At 46.4% G+C, this 21,653-nt stretch overlaps 1 protein-coding gene across 3 annotated transcripts in view; it reads right to left on the bottom strand.

The window, feature by feature from the left end:
- UBE3A (ubiquitin protein ligase E3A) overlaps positions 1 to 14,922 on the bottom strand; it is a 63,598-nt gene extending 48,676 nt beyond the window's left edge. For all 3 annotated transcript variants that reach the window (XM_054561929.1, XM_054561930.1, XM_054561932.1), the window contains exons 1-2: positions 14,389 to 14,922; positions 228 to 291 (exon numbers count right to left, since the gene is read on the bottom strand). The gene's annotated coding sequence lies outside the window, so the exon portion shown is untranslated. The remainder of the gene's footprint in view (positions 1 to 227; positions 292 to 14,388) is intronic.
- Between the last annotated feature and the right edge of the window lie 6,731 nt (positions 14,923 to 21,653).

Raw genomic sequence — 21,653 nt, 5'->3', positions numbered from 1 at the left:
CTGTTATGCGTATTAACTTACTTCTCACCGCACCCTGACCTCTCCTCAGCTCTTTCCCAATCGTGCCCGCACACAGCCTACCTGGGAGTGCGGTGATTCAGCACCTAGCACAACGCTGTAGAAATGGCGGGCCCCCAAGTTCACTGAATACATTTCTCATCATTCTAACCATGGCATTAAGATACACATGCAATTTTTAATTCCAAAAAAAGAAAACAGAAACATACCATACTTCGCCAAACTTCTGAGGAGTTGGTGGAGTCTAAAGTCAGGATCTTACAGAGTTTTAACCTAAAATATAAAACACCTCACTCAATTCTTTTTATAGAAACAGCTGGGTAAACTTTCAAATTTATTTTAACAATTTATTATGAAAGCAAATTCATTTTCTGCAGTACTTAGGAGCATCAAGCACACACCTATCAAGGGACAGAGCCCTGCTGAGGCAGCAGGGGAAGGAGGCCAGCGAGGCAGGTGGGCTGAGCGCTCTCAGCGGACGGCCCACCCTTCCCACTTTCACCCAGAGCTCCGCGCCAACCACTTCTTTCCTCTCACCTACCCTCCCCAAGGGCTGAAAATACATGGAAACTGTTTGACTACATGCCTCTAATTCTCTCAGAGCCCTACAGCAACTGAGCTTTAAATTAAATTCTGTATGCTGAGCAACTGCTATGTTAGGTGTACATAGGGGCATCCATCCCTCTACTACTTGCCTTAGACACGTCTTTCGACCTGTGAGTCTCAGGTGTCAGGTGGTTGTTTTAGAGGAAATGTTTTAAAAGTATGTAAAACTATGCTGCCTGGTGCATTATAGGGCCTCACTATATGGTAGCAATTATTGTTTCTTAAATATTCAATATACCTATCAAAAGTTAACTCTTATCGAAAAATAAATTCTAAAGCTCAAAGCATGTACCCAAATAAACACCGCATTGTTAATGCATCGGCACACAAACACGGCATCTCTCAGTGGAACAGGAACTGCGGGCCATCTCCTCCTATCACATGAGAAGAAGCCAGCTCCACGAAGCCCACCCCGTGTCCCACAGGTTGATGGGAGAAAATGAACATGCATATACAGTTGATGATTGAAAAACAGGGATCTCAGCTACACAGGTCCACTTATATAGTTTTTTCCAATAAATACAGTACTGTATTTTCCCTTCTTTGTGATTCTTCCCTTCTTTCCCTTCTTCCCTTAACAATATTCTTTCCTCTAGCTTACCTCACTGTAAGAATAAAGGATGTAAAAGACAGGGTCGGGCAGAAGTGAGGCCTGCTTGAGTGTGGCTGGTAGGGTAATAATGCAGGTACAATAATTTATAGTTCTAATTTGAACATTTCACCTAAAATGTCCTATATTGTGCTTGAGTGTGATTCTCTTGTTACAGAATTACATGCTTATGATTTTGTAATAAACGATTTTGTAACGAAAAAAGGAGCATTATTTGTGCCAGACCCTGCATAACATAAAAAATATGTGTCCATCGGCTGTTATCAGTAAGGCTGCTGTCGACAGGCGGCTCCCCACCCGTGGCCACTGGCCAAGTTCCTACCACGAGCCCTGTTTCCCGACCTCGGTGACTCCTCTGTGCGACATTATCCATTCCCACAGCCCCTCAGCCCTTAAGATCCCGGATGTTCTCTAAAGCCTTCATCTCTTGCATCATACGCCTGCTACTCTCCATTACCAACAGTGCATGTCCACCTAGATGAGCATCTAAAGTCAAACACAGTTATTCCCCATAAAACGCATTCCACCCTGGAAGTGCCCAGTGTTGCCGTCGTCCTTGTCACGCATGAAAAAATTGGTGCCATTTTTTTTCTCCCCCACATTTGTATTCAGCCTGACCACTAGGTGGACTACACTTGTTAAACTTCAGGTTCTTGACAGCCATTCATTCAAAAAATGTCTACCAGTTGAAACTGGCTAATCGTACCGTGTTTTTTTAATATATATATACCAATTATACCTCAATAAAAAATGTCCACTGGATTTTTGAGTGCCTACTAAGTGGCTGCAGACACAGTGGTAAAGAAACCAGACATAATCTCTTGTCCACATGATGGGGAAATGGGCATAAATAATAAAAAACAATAAATTAGGTCGCTCGGATGCACAGTTGAGTGCTGTCAACAAGAAACGCTGGCTGTGTGCGCTGGCTGTGTGCCCAGAGTTCCGACTCCGTCTGGGGAAAACGGGAAGACATTCCTCACGAAGTGACGTATAAACTGAGGTTTGAGGCATGAGCGAGATTTATCAGACGCATTGAGAAACCCCCAAGAGTGACGTGACAGCGGCGCTATCAGTCCAGCCGCCCAACTGGGAGAACAGCGTCGCCTTCCGAGGACAAGGCGCCCTCGCGTTCCCAGGAAAGCAAACTGCCCACGGGCGCCATCAAGCCCCTGCGGAAAGCCCCCCGTGCTCCGACAGCACCCCCGCTTCCCCCTTGTTGGCTTTCAGTCGCTTCCCAAACAAAGTCAAATATCCCACACAGTTCAGAGGAAGCTCTTCACAGGTTGGCCCAAACCCGCCAGTCCCAGCCGCTTTCCGCGCAGTCTAGACGGCACCTCAGAGCGCGCCCGGAGCGCTCCCTTTTGTACTTCCGGTGCTTGAAAATGCTCACAGAGCGAACGCCTTACAAAGAGGGACGCTCTCCCTCAGGGGACTCCTCGGGCCACCTCACTAGTAAACACAAGGTTAGATGTCCGATTCTAAAGGCCGTGCTCAGTCCGTTCCCCCGACACTGCCGATTTATACTCGGCCGCGTGCGTCCTGCCTCCTGTTTCTGAGACGCCGCCTGCTCCCTTCACGCCCCGCCCGCCCGCCCCGCCCGCCCGCCCCGCCGCCCCGCAGGCCCTCACCGCTGCACCTGCACCGGGTGTCCTGCCGTCCGCACCCTCCCTCGCACCCTCCCTCCGCTGCCACGAGGACCGTCCCCAACCCCGGAAGCCGGCCGTCCCTCCCGTGCTGAAACGCGTCCACCTTCCCAGTGTCCACGGGACCGATTTCAGACCCCACGTACCGCAGGCCCCGGCCACCACAGGGCGCCGCGGCCAGGCCCGGGGCGGGGGCGGGGGCGGGGGTCACGGAGAGCACGGAGCAGCTGAGCGACCGGCACGTCTGGCTCCAGGGCTTCCCTCTCTCAGGACTTCGCCAAAACACTCCGCCACCCGGCCGGCCTCCACCTCACCTGTCCCGGGTAACGTCCCGCGGGTCTCTAAGCTCTTGTGTTAATAGCCACGTCTTCTTTCCTCTTACTATCTATTCCTCATACCATAAAATAATGGATTGAATTTCCACCCCAAGCACAGTACTCCACGCCTACGCGCACTGGTCAGCGCCTCTAGCTGTAAGCTGCCTGAGGGCAGGGAGGGGGGTAGGGCTCATCTTAGCCTTATTTTTGCTTTCATGGTGAAGGGGCTGTTTTCTCAAACAGGCCTGGGAGGTCCCTCAGTTCCTCCCCCCAGAGTGAGGGGAAGACGCTGAGGCCGGGGCAGTTAGTAGGGCACCAGGGGGGCCTCGCCATCGCAGCAGCTGGCCCCTCACACTGCGCCTTCTCCACCAGACACGCGCTAACTCAGCCCGGAAGGAACCGCAAGGCGCGCAGGCCAGAAGTCACTCTGCTGGCAGATAAAACGAGGTCTGACACTAACCGACTACAAAATCCAGTCAGAAATGGCTAAATGTGCAAACAGGAAAGTATGACCCATAACCAACAGAAAACCCAATCAATAAACCCTGATGTGAAAGATTTGATGGAATCAGTAGACAAGGACTTCCAAATAACTATAACAATTATGCTCAAGGATTCAAAAGAATACATGAATAAAGCAACAGGAAACAGTAAAACAAATCAAACAGAACTTCTAGAGATACACACTAAAATATCTTGAAGTATTTGACACTGCAGGGAAAAAAGCAGCAAAACAGAAGACAAAGCAAGATGAAGCGCAGAGAGACAAACACTAGAAATAGGGCCATGCCCTGAGGACAACACCTAGTGGTCTAACATGCACACAACTGGAGCGCCACGGAAAGACAGGGCCGGACGGGGGGGGGTGATTTTTAAAAGTACGTGAAGAAAAGTATGTGAGGAAATAATGGTTGACATGTTTCCAAATTTGATGAAAGCAAACTCACGGAAGAGACAGAGACAGAGAGAGAGAGAGCGAGCGAGCGAGAGCGAGCAAGCGAGCGAGAGAGCGCGAGCACACAAAAAACCCTTATTAGGATAATCAAAAAACCAATGATAAACAGAAAATCTTTTTTAAAAGGCCAGAGGAAAAAAGGCTTTAAATACTGAGAAACGTATAACCACAGACTTTTCACAGAAGCAAATGCTGAAAGAAAAACACGTCAGCCTAGAATTATCTATCAAGTGAAGACACCCTTCAAACCAGGAAGGCAAACCACGACACAACCTGCCACCACAGCCACATTGGACAGACCGGCAGCCCCGACTGCTGGCAAGGTTGTGGGCAACCAAGCGTTGTTGGTAGGAATGTAAAAGAAAAACCACCGATTTGGGGGAAAGATCCAGAAATGCATTATAACTATCCTATAACCCAATGATCACATTCCTAGGAAGTTACCAAGAGAAAAGAAATCATACCCACCTCACATGCAGACTCTCACACCACTGCTCACGGCAGCTTCATCTCCAACAGGAAGGGACGACAGCAGCCCAGGGGTTTGATAGAAGAACAAAGTCACGCCCCTCTGACTGCTGACCTCAGCACACCAGGCACCGCCCTCCTCAGGGGCTTCCTATCCACCCACCAGCCTTCACCTGAAAAGCTGCTCCTGACACCCATAGGCTGGCTCTCTCCCCTCCTTCCCTCTGTACCCAAGTCGCCATCTCAGGGGGGCTTTCTCTAGCCCCCCTAAATGTTGCACTCATTCTCTCCATCCCCAAGAACTTGATATCCCACTTCCTTATTTATTTTTCTCCTTAAAAGCAGTATGCAATATACAATATATTTTACATAACGCATTTACAATCTCTCTCCCTACTAAGTAAAAGTCCATAACAACAGGAATGTCAACAGGTTTTGTACACTGCTGCACCCACTAGCATCTAGAAAAATGCCTGTGACCCTTAGGCACTCAACGTGCATTCACGACGCCAGTGAGGTAGGCGTGCATGGAGCCACCCACACGGGAAGATTTCAGTAGCGTGTTAAGAGAAAAGCACAAGTTCAGTACAAAAATCGACACACAAGCAATAAACAATCTGAAAATGAAACTAAGTAAATCCCATTAGCAGTAACATTAAGAAAAATAAAATTCTTAGGAATATAGTTCTTTTGAACAAAAGAAGTGTAAGACATATCCACTGAAAACTACAAAACAAAAAAGAAAATTAAAGACCAACCAAATGGAAAGACATCCCATGCTCATACATCAAAAGACATAAAATTAAGGTACCAACAATACTCCCCAACTAGATCTACCAATTCAACACGAACCCTAATCAAAATCCCAGCTGCCTTTATTGCAGAAATTAACATGTTAACCCTAAAATTCACACAGAAATTCAAGAAACCCCAGAGAGCCACAATCTTGAAAAATAAGAACTTTGAATATTCACATTTCCCAATTTCAAACTTTCTACAAAAGTAATCAAGAAAGGTTTGGTGGTGGCTGAAGAACAGGCATACAAATCAATGGAAAAGAGTTCAGAAATAAATTCTTACATTTATGGTCAACTGATTTCCAAACAAGGTTACCAAGGCAATTCAATGGGAAAGAACAGTATTTTCAGTAAATGACGCTGGGACAACTGGATATCAGTAAGTAAGGGAATAAAGTTGGACCCCTTCCTCACATCTGACCATATCCAAAAATCTGACTTTGGGTGGTGAACACACAATATAATCTACAGATGATGTGTTACAGAACTGCACACTTGAAACCTATGTAGTTTTATTAACCAGTGTCACCCCAGTAAATTCAATAAAATATATATTTTAAAAAATAAAAGGGATGAACAAAAAGCCTTGGCTGAGAAGCAGAAATATAAGGACCCTCATACATTGCTGATACAATCTGCAGTTACCCAACAGTTTCACTTCTAGGCATATATACCCCCAGGAGAACTGAATATGCGAGTATATATATACTCATGTCCACACAAAAGCTTGTATGTAAACGATCACAGTAACATCATAATAACCAAAAACTGGAAATAATTCAAATAGTTACCAACTGATGACTGAGTGAACAGTTATGTACATTCATACAATGTAACATTACTCAGCCATGTAAGTAAAAGGAACCCTACACAAAAGAACACATATGTTATGACTCCATTTATATGAAATGTCTAAAACAGGCAAATCCACAGAAAAAGAAAGCAGATCAGTGGTTGCCAGAAGCTGGAAGACAGGAAAACAGGAATAGGTACAAGGGCTTCTTTTGGGGATGCGGAAAATGTTCTAAAATTAGATTGTGGTGATGGTGTAGAACTGAATATACTAAAACCCATTGAATTGTACACTTTAAAAGGGTGAATTTTAAGTTTTGTGAATTATATCACAATGGAGCTGGAAACTGTAAATATATATATGGCATGAGTTTCTGAAAAGACCCCAAAAGGAAAAAGCTCTATGTATCTGTATTTATACATACATCTGATTTGCTAGGCATTTTATGTTTTCCTAGACATAATTTAACAATGGTCAAATCTTATGACCGAATAAAGAAACAGAGAAAACTTTTACTTCTTTTTATACTTAAAAAAAATCCATTTATTTATTTTCTGTACTTCCTCACTTTCAAAAATAATTCTACCCACCAGTATCTGAGAGTGACTTGAGGGTGGAGGGGGCAACCAACCACAAAATACAAGAGACTCTCTGGGAATAAGAAAATGTTAGAATTCCTGGTTTTATGATTTATGGGACTAGCCTAACTAATATTGACAGTTGAGGCCGCGCTGGTCAATCTAGGTCGCATGGTCACACATAGCTAGAACTTTGGGGTCACAAGCACTGTGCGCAGAAGAGAACTGAACTCTCTGAAGTGACCCTTGGCCCTCCCCCACACCCCCCACCCCTCACCCCCCACAATCTGTGTGCTGTGACCACATCGGAAAGTAAATAACGCTAGGTAACTACACAAGGCAGACTCATCTTGATCTGCCAACACTAAAAGGCTATCTTCCCCCAATACAACGTGTTTACTAAAGTGCTTTGGTATGTGGCTCAGATAATAATCTTATCTGAGAGAATCTTCTCTGAGAGCCGCTCTCAAGCGTCATCTATGGAGAGCCTTCACAAATTCCAAATTACCAGAATTCTTACAATTTTCCAGCTTTAATGCTAAGTCACTTATTCTGGTCAACAGCTCCAGAGGCAAACATGCCACACAGTCCCCGTACTTTATTATTGTGAAATTTTCTTCCAATTTGCGTTCCCTCTTATGTAGTTCCCATTGTCCAGGCTACCCTTGAGTCCTGTCTGTTACTCCCTAAAATTACCTAAGGCCCTGAGGGTCACTCATCAGCCCACAGAAGACATCTAAAAGCAGTCCTGAATGGACCGGGCAGAGTTCGCACGCCCAGCGCTTGTAACTACCTGAGACTGCAAGAGACAGAGAGACAGAGAGACAGAGAAAGATCGAGAGACACAGAGAACAATGGTCTCCGACTGCTCTCACAGCATCTTCAATCCAGGAGAAAATAAATTATCTCATTTCAGCTAAGTGACCTCTCTATTCTCCAGTCCAGGCATCTCTGCCTAAGTTCGCCCTCCCTACTTCTCATCTGGCCCAAAAGAGGGAAAAGAAATGTTCTGAGGGAGGGAGCCGAGTGACTCTTTACTGCGTTACGTGAGACCATAAGATTTTACTTTTCATTTTGAAGATAATTTGAAATAAAATATGCTGGGCAATAATTACATTTAAAGAAATATACAATAATTTGGAATGCTAAAATCTAGTTTTATAGGCATAAAAGACTAAAGTCGGCTCAGTTTTTCTACTATAATACTTAAGTGTTCACATTTCAACACTAAGGTCAGCTTTTAAGAAGCATTTCCAGTCTGTCAAGCAGTGCACCCCACCCCTACCTTAGCTACCAAACTTTATCCATTTAATTTCCTATTTTCCCTATTCTTTAAACATGTTTAATGTGTGTCCCAGTCCATCCAGGCTGCTATACCAAAACCCCACAGGCTGGGTGGCTTCTAAACCACAGAAATTTACTTCTCACAGATCTGGGGGCTGGAAGTCCAAGATCAAGGTGCCGGCAGATTCGGTGTCTGGGGAGAGCCCGCTTCCTGGGCCACCGACAGCCGCCTCCTGGCGTGGGCTCCCCTGGCAGGAGAGGCAGGGGAGCTCTCTCGAGTCAGACCAGGGCGTGAATTCAGGAGGATTCACAGCGTTAATTCACGAGGCTCCCCTCTCCTGACCTCATCACCTCCCAGAGGCTCTACCTCCTCCTGCCCTGGGGGCGGCAGGGGCAGTGTTTCAACACATGAATTTCTAGACGGTTTAAGCATTCAGACTGCACCAATATGTTACAGACTTAGCAACATGTATAAGAAATTAAATATGACAGAAGCAACTTAATTAGGAAAACTTTTTATTTCTTACAAGACCTAAATTTGGATTATCTTTCACAGTATCTATTACCAACATGGACCATGACAGATTATCAACTCACTTCAGAAAACCATAATAAAAGGAAAATGTTACCCAATTATCTTGGTGTGAAATAGGATTTATCAATTAGTATACAGGTCACATACAACAGGTACCTGGATGACATATTTTTTAAATTCCCTAAATAAACGCTTTGGATAAATCCTTGTTTCTGGCACACTGTAAGGCTAGCAATACCGACACGTGCACAGAGAGGTATGATACTAAGAGTTCCTAAGAAAAAAGTACTAAGACACGTAAGAGGCTGGACATAACCCATATTGTCTCCTGTGACCCACACACAGAGAAAACACCGGGGCGGTTTCATTCTCCCCCTTCCCTTCCCGAGGTGGCCCGCTTATGCCTCACATCTGATAAGAGAGGGGAAAGTATTTGCAGGCGGCAGGGAGGAACTTCTGCCCCGGCGTTTGCAGGGCTTGAGCCACTGTCTCAGAGGAAAGGAACATGAGTTTCGCAGGGAGCCAGAGAGCCCAAGGAAGCAACAAAACCTGTCCCTACTGAAGGGCACATGTACATTATTCTACAAAATTGTCCGTATTTTCACTTTGGGGGAAAAGTGGCATTTATTCTTCATCACAAGGAATTTCTGTAATAAATGAGCCCAGATGGTGGCCACAGTCCACGAGGGCCATTTGAAGGCCACCTCCTCACTGTCCAGGGGCAGGCTGCTCAGGCAGAAGTCTATCAGAGGCTTGAAAGGCACGAGCCGCCCCTTTGGATTCATGGAGACCCAAGTCATCCAATGAAAGGAACACTCCCGGGAACATCTTCATGCAGCCCCCAATGACACCATTTGTGTGAAAAGGAACATCTTGAATTACTGGAAGTATACACAGTGGGCACTCAAGAACTAAGAAAGAGCTATAAGCCTGCATATCACAAAGAGGTCAAGAAAAATCTTTCACATTTTGTTTCTGTAACATCAAGGGATCTATATGTGCCTGACTAACTTTAATGGATCTGGGAGGTACAGAAGGTCAACTTCTGGAACAGTGAGCTGTTAAGGGTCACCAGCCACCTCAGACCGCGCACTGGTCCGCCCAGAGTTTCACATGGTAAGTGCTCAGGGCTTACACGCTGCCCCCACATGTGCAGCCCAGGGCTGGCCTGAATCAACAATGTCTTACATATGATTCTCTTTGGTGATCCACATGCAATGTCTTGTGTGAGGTTCCAGCAGACTTTCTACAATGGAACCTCTGAAATAATCTTATCTCACAGATTCTACACCTCCAAAACCTCTTTCCCTTTCAGGTCAAACTTCACTTGGCATTCACTTGGCATTTACCAAATTAACAGGAGGGGTCAAAAGCAAAGCCAGTCACAGAAGGGATCTGACTCTGGATTAACAATACTGAATAATGCACCACCAACTACTGAAATCTGCTGTTTATTTCAAACGGAGTTATCCACTTTAAAATAAAATAAACACACGTGAAATATTTCCTCAAACACTTCTCTATTAAAAGGTTAAAAAATGCTAATGGAGAAATATACCATGAAAATATACCAAGGTTCCAATCACCTGTGTACCACTAACCAACTTGTTTTCTTGGACAAATCTCTACATTGGTTTTAATCCATTTTTTCAAGAATGATCACATTTGGCCCCGGCTGGTGTGGCTCAGTGGATTGAGCGCCGGTCTGTGAAGCAAGGGGTTGCTGGTTCAATTCCCAGTCAGGGCACATGCCTGGGTTGCAGGCCAGGTCCCCAGTAGGGGAGGGTACGAGAGGCAACCACACACTGATGTCTGTCTGTCTCTCTCTCTCTCTCTCTCCTTTCCCTTCTAAAAATAAATAAAATCTTTTTTTTTAAAGAATGATCACACCTGAATAACATAACCCTCTGAAACAGACAAAGCAAGTCACCCCACTGTGTGACGGAGGAGCAGAACAAAGGCTAAGAAAGCTAAAACACATGCTTGTCACCCAGTGGAAGCTCAACAGGAAGGATGAACCCCCAGTCTCTTGACACCTCCACACTAATGGCTCTCGGTGGCTTTTGTTCACTGAACCTCTTAATGCTCTGAAGCACTTAAAATTTTATACATAATCTTAGGGAGTTCAGTCACAAGGTTTAAAATCCAAGAGTGATAACTGTCACCCAAACCTCATGTGCAAATAACGGTATATAAAAAAAAAAAAAAGATACTAGCTTTATTTTATTCTCAGATAGGCTTTAACCTTAAAAATCCTCTTGATTTATCATGCATAATGGTATTTACTTGTTCTGACATTAAACGAAAATGAAAGCTGGCAAAGAAATTCATTATGTATGGGTTAATAAGCAAACTTATTTAAAAATCATTCACATAGCATCTTTAAGTGTTCCAAAGACCTCATGTTTTGGACATAGAATATGAGTTTCTAGATGACACTATGTGTACTGTAATTTTACTTCATTTCCCGGATCAGAAAAGAAAGCCCTCTTCCCTGCACTGACTGTTATGGTCAAAAAAGGTGCACTGACGGCACCTTGTGACGGCTGCCTTCTCTCACACGGGCAGGGACCGCGGATGTCCCCGAGCGTGACTGGGCACACCGGCTCCTCCTCCCCACAGGCAGGACAGGGCCTGCGCCCTCTGCATGCAGAGTCCAGAGATGCAGGCCGTGGCTCTGGCTCAGCCCTCTGGGTGACTTGGGGAAAACCATCTAGAAGCTCTGCACTTCAATTTCCACGTGCGTGAAAGGAAGGGGGCGACTGACTGATCTCAAGGACAGTCCTGCTCGGTTTCCCAAGCTCTATGAATCCATGATCAAAAGACAGGATGATCCCTGAACCTCAGAAAAATAGAGTATTTACAGACAACTGTCAAATTGATTTTTAATTTTACACACGCGCGCGCGCGCACACACACACACAATGCCAGACATGGGGTGGGAGACTGGGACAGAGATATTAAGATACAAAGTGTCTGGCATGTGCCAGGCAGTTGTATGAAGAAAGGAGTGAAACAATCTCTTCAGGACAGCAGCTGGGGGGGAGCCAGGGACAGGAAGGGCCGGGGAGAAAGAGGCTCCCTTACGTGACAGGGCTTCACGAAAAATGGCGTTATGTGAAAAAAGTCACTAGAAGCTTCCAAAAGACAGAGATCCTCATGGTTGTTGCCCTTTAGCTCAGCTCATACAGAACGTACCTAATAAATGGTATTTGACCATTACTGATTTACTGGTAACTGAGTCATCTGTACTCTGGTAACACACTCTCCTGTAAACACCAGGAGTCCTTGCCCTTATAGAATGCGTTCAGGGCTAGTCAGAAAGAGAGCAAGGTGAAGGGCAACGTGTTACCACGCACAGCGGGTGGTTTGAGATCATTCAGAAAACCTGAGCAGGGAGACTTCGCAGGATGATCATGCTCATTAAGCGCCTCTGTGTCGGGTGTTTTACACACTTGACTCCTCAAGACAACTCTGAATTCGTTTTATCATCCCATTTCACAGGTGGAAAAACTGCAGCTCACCAAGACTGAGTAACTTGTCAAGGGTCAAAAAGTTGAATAAGGGCAGAGCTGAAAGCAATAGCTAATTCCAAAGCTATTCCCACTATAAGCACCGCACATGCCTGTCATTTTTATATTTTATCTTCACATTTGCAGTGGGAGCTATCAAAATCGGCCAAAACTCTGTTGTCACAAAGCATCATGAAACAAGCATCTAAGCTTCGCCCAAGTATTCAACCTGAATAATAATCACTTGTGAAAACTTATCTTCAGTCATAAAAATCAGAAAACTAATTTTTAACAGCTGCACATGTACTGTTTCTACCTTATGCAAGGATAGATCTAAACAACACTAACATGACTGAAGAACATAACGAGCAATCATTTCAGAAACGGACATTTGTAAATATCATTTCAAGTGCTCAGGTTGAGGAATTCAGCTATGATCCACAGTTTTGGATTATTCCACTGACTGCATATTGAGAGAAATAACAAATTATTATTTATTTTGAAGAGACAGAGGACATTTTTGGAGGGGAGAGACGAACGGTCATTTAGAAACGCGTTTAAGAAATACAGCTGATTAAATACTACACGTCAAAGACACTGCAGGTGCCCAGTGAACCTTGTTACACGGACTAGAAAGTGGGAGGAGAATGTGTCTTCCTCACACTTCTGAGGAGGAAGTACCCTCACTGAAGTTACTTCTTAAGCCATTAAAAGCAGCAGCAGCCTACAAAACCTCTGAAAAGGAATCACAAAACCTCTGAAAAGGAATCAAACACTCTAATTTGTATCATTGCATAAAGCTACACTCTCCAGTGTGCAGAGGCTGTGTACATATTAATTAGCACACTGATGCTAGTTAGCTAATACTGACACAGTAAGATCTGCTTACTTTACGACCTAATTTTGCAAACAGTAATAATTTTTAAATCTATTTCTTATTTTTGTTTTGCTGTGATTATTAGTTTCATAAAGGGCTTCTAGCTATCCTTTGGGTTTATCAGCATCATTACTGATACTGTATTCATGTCATCAAAAAAAGGAAAGTAGCTCAGATTTACAAGCAGGATCTAATTACAACATTATACTCACAACAAAACTTTATTTTTTTCTCCCTGAATTCTAAACTTTTTGACATGGCTTACAAAATCTCTTCAGGAAGGATACTCGCTTCTCATCCTGTTTGTCCAATTCCTTCGACAATTTTTTGGTTGCCTAGTGTCTTTGAAACCTAACTTTCTAAAAGCTGTACTTCTAAACTTCAGGTCATTTCCATTCAAAGCCCTTTTCCTTCTCCCCAAAATTCTGTAGGAATTTGCTGCTTCTCTCAATTCTGCAAGCAGTGCGACGATTAAAAATTACGGATCTTAGTCACACTGCTTCATCACGGAGGGTAACTTATAAATGTAAATACGTGCTATGAGTTTACATTTTCACCAGCACCCTAGCCACTTAATAAATACAACCCTAAACAAACTCTGTAACGAATCTATTTCAGTAAGCCCCTAGGACGTCCTTAAAAATTCAGACACTTAATTCTCTTTCGAGGATTCTAATCTTAATCAAACAAGGTCTGTATTACACTATCTTTAACAATGTTACGGACGCAAGCATTTGCCACATTCAATCCTGACTTGACCAACAAAACCCTGTACCCCACGACGAGGAGAGTCCTTTTTATGTTCTCTACTGAAAATGAGGGGGTGGGGGCGGGGGCGAGACCGGCGCCCCGTTTGCAAGCTTGCACCGGGCAGAGCGTCCGGCCAACCCCAGGGCTCCCGCTTCCTTTCAGAACCCGTGGGTAATCTGCGAACACAGCCCTGGGCTTCCATTTATCACTCCGTCCGCGCTCCCTCTCCACCAGTCACGCCCTAAACCCCAACCCACCCCGGCCCCCATCTGAACATTTCCCCCCCAAACCCGCCAACCACCGAGAGCAAGCGGCCCTTCCCGGGCTGGGCCCAGGCCCGGCCCGCGACCGCGGCTCCGCGAAGGGCCACCGCGGCGCCCGCCCGCCCCCGGGCCCGCTCGCGTCCCCCGGCGGCCCAGCCCTCCCGCCGGCGCACAGCAGCACTGACAGTTACGGCGGCGGCAGCCGCGGCCACCGGGGCCTGCTGCTGGCACCGGCCCCTCCACCCCACGCGCCCCCCGGGGATGGGGGCGTCCCTGCCCTCGCTGGAGCCGGCCCCGCGGGCGGCTGGGGCGACAGCAGGGCCCCAAGGAGCTGCCACCCGGGGACCCCAGCCCAGGCCCCGGCTTCGGCCACACCGACCTGTCGTCGCCCCCGCGCCTGGGCTGCGGCCCTCGCAGCAGCGGCCGCCTCACTGGTCGTCGTCGCCCTCGCCCGCCGCCTCCGCCCGCCACCGCCTCGTTCCCTTTCGTTGCCGCCACCGCCGGCGCTCATGCGGGACCCGCGCTTCCTTCTCCGGAGACCGAGGCCGGGAAAGGGGGCGCCGGGGCCGCACAACACCCCGAGCTCGTCGCCAGCCGCCGCTTCGACGCTGCCTGTCCACACCAGGGGGCTGCGGGGCCCGCCTGGCCGCGGCTGGGCTGCGAGCTGCTCCGAGCGCGGCCCCGAGGAGGAGCCGAGGGAGGCGCCGCCGCCCGCGGCCGTGAGCGCCGGGTCGGCAGAGGTGACGCACAAGCGGGGGCGGCGGAGCGCGCGAGGGAGAGGAGGGCGGTGTGTCGAGCTTCCGGCCAGGGGGGGATTCAGGTTCTGTCGTCTCCTGCAGTCACCCCGAGCCCAGTGCCACCATCTTGGGGAAAAACGCGGATCTCGCGACCGCGGCGAAAGCCGGGAGCACTGGAGGGCGGGCCGAGTATCCCGGCAGGCAGCGCGCGCCACGGGCCCGGCGACGGCTTCGGGCGGGGACGGGGCACGCAGAGCTCGGCCCCGCCCCCTGAGCGACCCCGCCCCCCTCCCGATCGCCGTCGTCGCCAGCGCAGGGGGCGTTGGGAAGGGGAAGTGGCTCGTTGCTCTCGGAGTCCCACCAGGATCGGTCGCCATCTTGGCGCCGGGCGGAGGGGGCAGTGCCTCCCGGTATCCTCTGCTGTCCGTCGCCCAGCAGAAAGAGGCGAGCGGGCCCCGGAAACCCCCTGGAACCCTGTAGGAGTGTCGGTGGGGGCCCCGCTCTTCCCAACCGAGGAGCGTGCCAAAACGTGGTCGCTCCCCATTTTGCTGGGGGACGAATTGGGTCGAAAGTGTGCCTAGGGGGTCTTGGGTGGCCCTGAGCCCGCTGCGGGCAGAGCACCCCGGACTCTAGGTCTCCGACCCCCACCCTTTCCCCGGTGCCTTTGTAAACAGGGCAGAGGCAGCCCGAGAGCGCTGGCCTGCCTACAGGGGACCAAGGTCATGGGGCCAGGCCCCTGCCAACACATGGCGCGTTACAGTTTGCAAAGGGGAAGCGCGTCTCCGGCGGGTCTGACCTTCGGCAGGTTGTGGACAGAGAGAACGTGGCCTCGCGGCTGACCTCGACGGGAGAGAGGCTGAGTTTGTTCCGGATGGCAAATAAATCCATTTAAAGCCGTGCACACTTAGTCCCAAAGTCCCCGTTTTCTTTAAACGGGTTTTTTTTTAAATGGCTCTGCCACACTTATTAGCAAAGCAATAAGAGAATCACTAACAATTCGTTGTCCTAACTGCTTGCAACTTTGCTGATAAGGCCATCGTAAAATACTGGATAAAATCCCCTTCATCTGCTATTCAACCTTTAAATCAACAATCATAGATACAATGTATTTAGTAGAGTCAGGGCCTCCCGACTGTAACCAACTATAAGAAGTTAACCAATTATAAAAAATAAGCTAGAGGAATTTGAATTATTCTAGGACCATTGATGATAAATGACAGTATTAAATCTTGTCCAATTTTAACTCAATTCCTTATTCTTTCACCATTTCCCCATTACAGGTCCTCATTTGGACACTTTGCAGTTACACTTTATGGCAGAGATCAGTTAAAATCGCAGTCTTTTAAGGATTTATCTTTACCTCTTATCAAAATAGGCAAAGGAGAATGAAAATCTTTAATGACTGAGTAATTAGAGCAACATGTTACAACAGGATCTAGCATGTAAGGATACTTTTAGCTATATACTTCCTCTTAAGTAACAATTGAATAAAGGAAATGTAATTTTATAATGACCTGGTATATCAAAATGTGGCAGAAATCCCTGAGTTCCAAAAAAATTGAATACAAATAAGTAAAATCTGCTCAGTGAAATGTCAGAATGACTATCGAGTTCTGTACGAAGACCAAGGAGGAATCTGGAGACATACACGAGCCCTTTGAGATCATTAATATTAAAGAGGGATTCTTGAGTGACACTAGTGGCAGACGAAGCAAGAACCCCCTGTGCTCTTTGCCTTATCCATATTCAAATTTTGAAATGTTTGCTGGTAAAAATTACCAGCACGAATATTGTCAGGAATTCTTACAATACTAATAGTCTTCCATCTCCAGTTTTTATGAATAACATTTTCTCCCAAATTAGACCCGTATTTTTCTTCACGTGTGTTTTTCCAGAAAAACGCCTTCGTTTCTATTAAGCAGTAAAATTTTTATACTTCTGATTCAAATGAAACCCAGTCGTTTCTAATAATTTTCTCATTTCAGGTGTAAAGTGAAAGCAGTTTTATTATTTTTTTTTAAGCATACTGCATTAATGCCTCAAACAAGCTTTGAACTTTTACTATGAACCCAGAGCTCTGCCCGGCTTTGGGGAACAATAAAAAATTGACAATCCCTATTGCTGCCCTCAACTCACAGTCCAAGAGGAACTCACACCTGTAAAACCGTGGGCACATTTTCAAAATCATCCAGCATTTCAGTGATTATGGGGGTATTCACTAACACATACCTTCTAATATTCATAATTTTTAAAAAATACATTTGTCTCAAATTGCTGGTGAGGTGGTTTTGTTGACAGGCCTGCTTTGGAGCTCAAGATTTCATGAGTCACAACCGATGAATTAAAATGGAAAAAAAAAACACCCAATTTTTTAAATAACCTATCATTCCCAGAGATCAGGAATAAACTCTGAAACAGAAAAGGGTCCCATAAGGTGGGCTAAGAGTTACCGTTGCTATTTTTAGGTTGCAACAAAATGTTACCCACTCAGCTACTGAGGGAAACTAAGCTTTCAGTATTTAAGAAAGGCTGTTGAAGCCAAATTAGCTCAGTGAAGAACATCGCCTGGCATATGGTAAGTGCTGGGTAAATGTTAGTGCTTAGTAATAGTAGCAATAATATTAGTATTATCTGTATCACTGTTCAGCGTTACACACTTCAGCATGAACTTCACACCTCCACCGTTATTTCTACAGATCTACCTCAATTTGCACTCCCCCGACCTCCTGTCTTAAAGTATGAGCCATCCTTCTTTGGTTCTACAGCTAATTTTTTTTTGTGGGGGGGCAGGGGAGTGTTTTCAAGACTTGAATTGCTGTCGCGGCCCCTCCTGCTCATAAATTCTCTCCTTCCGTCCAGAAGAGCTATCTGTACTCACCTGCCATTCCTCCCAAGTCTCTCTTCAGATACTGAAATGTAGCATTTGCCCTCCCCGTCCCCGTTTGTACTCTCTGCATAGCTTGCAATCATGGAGGTAATAGCAGAACAGCCAAATCTCAAGGCTGCGTCCCAATGTGCAGGGCGCACCACTAACTGCTCCTAGAAACTGCTCCCCTCTGCCGGTTCCCTGCCTTCTCCAGCCTCTCCTGCGTCTCCAGCTGCGCCTCCTCAAGTCTCCTTTGCAGAATGTTCTGCTCTCCATCCTCGGTTCTCTGTGCCGTCTCTGACCGTACTGTTTACGTAAACAACGTCCAGCAGAGGTAACGCCTGCTTGAGCGTGGTGCGTAGGGTAATAATATGGGTGTCATCATCTATAGTTTCAACTTGAACATTTCGCCTACAATGTCCTAGGGGGCGCTTGAGTGCGATATTGTTGTGTTACAGAATGACATGCTTGTGATTTTGTACTAAAAGATTGTGTACTTAACAAAAGGGATTGTGTTATTTGTGCCGGGCCCTATACTCTGTCTCTATCACTTAGGGATTGAGTCGGAGTCTGGAACACAGGCCTCACTCAGTAACTTCACAGACACACGTTGGAAATCCATGCCGGATGTTCCGCAGGCATCTCACACACAGCGTGTCTCAGACGGAACTGCTGGATTCGTCCCATGTCCCTCTACTAACTGCGATGTGGGGATGACTGTGGAGAGGAGCAGGTTTTGGAGGAACGAGGAGCTGGGCTTAGGGAATGTTAAATTTGCGAGGCTATGTATCTGTAGCAGAAATTGATCGCTAATTGACCCTTAGTCAGTCTTCATCCATGATAACGGACTGCCCAGCCAGACGCACGGTCGCCTGTAATAAACACTAAGCGTGGCCACGTCACTGCAAATGGAACGCCCCATTTCCCTTCACCCCTTTCTCGTGATTGGAATGTGCTAGGGGTTGTGGGGTACATTGGAGGGATCACAGAGCGACGGGGGTGGGGGTCCCCCAGGACTTCATGGCTCAGAGCCTGAGTACCAGCTTGAGCTTGGGTGGGACGCAGCTACTGACTTCTAGAATGTGCCATGGCTATTCTGGTTCCTTTTTCTGCTGCTGACCTTGTAGTATCCGCTGAAGGAATCAAGGGGGCCATTGGAAGCAGGCATCCACAGTTAGGGGAGACTCAGACCAATGCACCGTCCACTCCTTGACTTGACTGGTGATCTTCCATCATTGGCAGTCCCCAGGCGTAGGGAGGGTACAAATCCTACATGTCTTTCCCTCATTCTCCCGGCAAACAGGAGGCAAAGGCACACGTATTGTCCCTAAAGAATTAGTTTTAGAATTAGGTAGCATTAGCGAGGGCAAAAAGTTCAGGCCCTTTCTGATTTAGTTTTCTGTCCTGTAAAATGGGGTTGTGAAGCTTAAATATTAATATGCATAATGCCCTTAGGGTAGTTCTGGGTACATAATACAAGCTTAATAAAAGCGAGCTTTTTTACACCATACAGATTGCAGCTCTGCCACTTACCAGACAGAGAAACTTCCATTAAATCTTCCACGATTTTGTTTTTCCATCAGAAAAGGAGAAAAATAGCAGTACTGATCTCATGGGGCCACTACAAGCCTTCATTCAGGCATTGGATACGTACTTATTGAATAGATTGCTGTATTCGCACTGTTCCAGAATACGGCAGTGACAACGAGCCTGCCTTCATAGAGTTAATGACCAACAGAACGTGTGTGGGAAAGGCCATCATTGTTAAGGAGACGTGTAAGTGAAGGTGAAGGGAATAGAACATTCCACAGATGTCATGCAGGTTGGCAAGAGAAGGTCTCGCTGAAAAGGCATTTAAACAGAGACTTGGCAGCAGTGAGGGAATGAGCGGTAGGACTATACAGGGAAGAACATTCCAGACAGACAAGGCCCTGAGGCAGAAAGGGACCTAAAGCCACCTAATGAGCCAGGCCCAGAGCCTGGCGGGCTTTGTACCTTGTCTCAGGGACAGGTGGCGCTGAGTGAGAGGGAACGTCGCTGGAAGGAGTTAAGAGTCATGGCCAGAGCTGGGTTATGGGAATCACTCTGAGTACTGGGTGGACAATGGACACAGGCAGCCCACGTGAGCTGTTCAATAATGGTAATAAACACTGTTACTATTATTGGCTAGTATTGTCATGATTATTATAGCATCCGTTTCCTCCTATGAAATCTCTCCGCTACTACCTTTGTTTAGGCCCTTCAGTGTGTCTTACTTGAGCCAGAATATAAGCTCCCAATTACCTTATACATGATTGGGTCCCCCATACCCAGCAAAAGGCCAGTCCCTATTACAGCATTGATCGACTGAATCCCCGTTCCCCCTCCCCCCACCCCCAATCAGGAATGATTCTTAAAGCAACACCATCTCACTGCTGCCTCGCCTGAATCTAGAGTCTGTCCCTGGCTCGTCACAGCTTCCGCGATAACAGCCAAACGCCAAGCACGTGGCCCGGTGGCTGGGGGCCTCGCCTCCTCCCGGCCCCGCTCCTTCCGCGCACCATGCGCTGCTTACCCATGAAGGTCACCTGGAGCCGCTCACAGGCAATTTCTTCTGCCTTCTGGCCAAGTTCAAGCAAGGTCAGGCCGTGCCTCTGCCCTGCTTCTCGTTGGGAATCTCCTCACACACTGTCGGTACCACGTGCTGTTTGTTACACTTCTTTCTCCCCTCCCATTCCTTGGGGAGAGGGCCTTGGACTTGCTTTGTGTTCCCAGTGGCCTCTCTCGGTGCCTAAAGCCTGGTAACTCCTCGGAAAGCCTTTGAATGCAAGAGCCAATGGCTACTTCACTTTGCAACTGTGTCAAGCAGAGAGATACAAGGAGCAGAGATGCCTGCTTATCCAATTCAGCGGGGACGGGAAAATCAGGCAAAGAAATTGACTGGAAGCAATTCGGTGAACTCCAGCCCCGAAGGAAAGCAACAATGTACAAGACCTTCGTATGATGAGGTATAAAATGAAGGTATGAGCAAGGTGGCCTCCAAAGTCCTCTTAAATCTATGCGTATTCAACCAGTAATTTTCACTAATTGCACCTACATCCAAGACGACATAAATCATTCAAGCACAAAACCTGGAAGTCCTATCAAATTATGCTTTGACCTTGGTCATTTCGGTCTCTTTGTGCCTGCTCGAACCCAGCTGGAGAGTGGATGGAAGGGAGGAGATGCATTGAACACCAGCTGCCGCGGCCACTAATCTGAGCTGCTCTGAATAAAACAGTTTCACTCAAATCAATGAAGCCACCCTTAGAAATGTTGCCTTCTGACAAGCGCGTCACTGGGGTTCTTTGAAATCGTGCCCACTGCATTTGTATGTCTAATGCCATTTTTAATACATCGCATACTGATTCTGATAGATGCTCTAACAAAATAAGTTTCTAAACCTAAGAAAGTGCATCAGTGAAATAAAATCTTGGTTATTAAAAACGGTGTGGACAACTGCACTTTTTTTTTTTTTTTTCAGGGCATCTCAACTAAAGAAAACATCTGGCTAGGAGAGAATCATGAATATAGTTTGCAGTTGATAAGGAACACTATTTTTTATTCTTGCTTGACAGTAAGAATACAAAATTATCAAAATGCTAAAATTACTATTGGACTCTTTCTGAGATTGACTCAAACAATTTTATACCTAATGGTTGCCTTTTTAAAAATGTTTGTTATTTTTCTCCTGATAGCCAACTATCATTACAATATAGAAAGACCAAGGTTTATTTAGTTAGTAATTTAGACTGTCATTGCAGAAAATATTTTATGTTGCTTTTTGTTTTGTTTTATTTCAGCTAAGCTAAGTCTGGTACTGGTTGCATCCATCAAAGATTCTAAAATGACAGTTTATTTCCACAAAGTGCATTGGGCTGCATGAATGAATCTCATTAATTCTTGTGACAATTTGGAGTATTACACATTTCATGAATTAGGAAATTGAGCTTAGAATAAGTAACTTGCCCATGTCTCACAGCTAAAGCCTGGTAGAGCTGGGATTTAAATCCAGGTGTGGCC

Source organism: Pteronotus mesoamericanus, unplaced genomic scaffold (genome assembly GCF_021234165.1).
Source record: "Pteronotus mesoamericanus isolate MK-2021 breed Mesoamerican mustached bat unplaced genomic scaffold, CSHL_Meso_final scaffold_582, whole genome shotgun sequence".
NCBI classification, from domain to species: domain Eukaryota; kingdom Metazoa; phylum Chordata; class Mammalia; order Chiroptera; family Mormoopidae; genus Pteronotus; species Pteronotus mesoamericanus.
The sequence above is the reverse complement of the archived record's forward strand: the minus strand, read 5'-3'. Positions and strand labels throughout refer to the sequence as shown.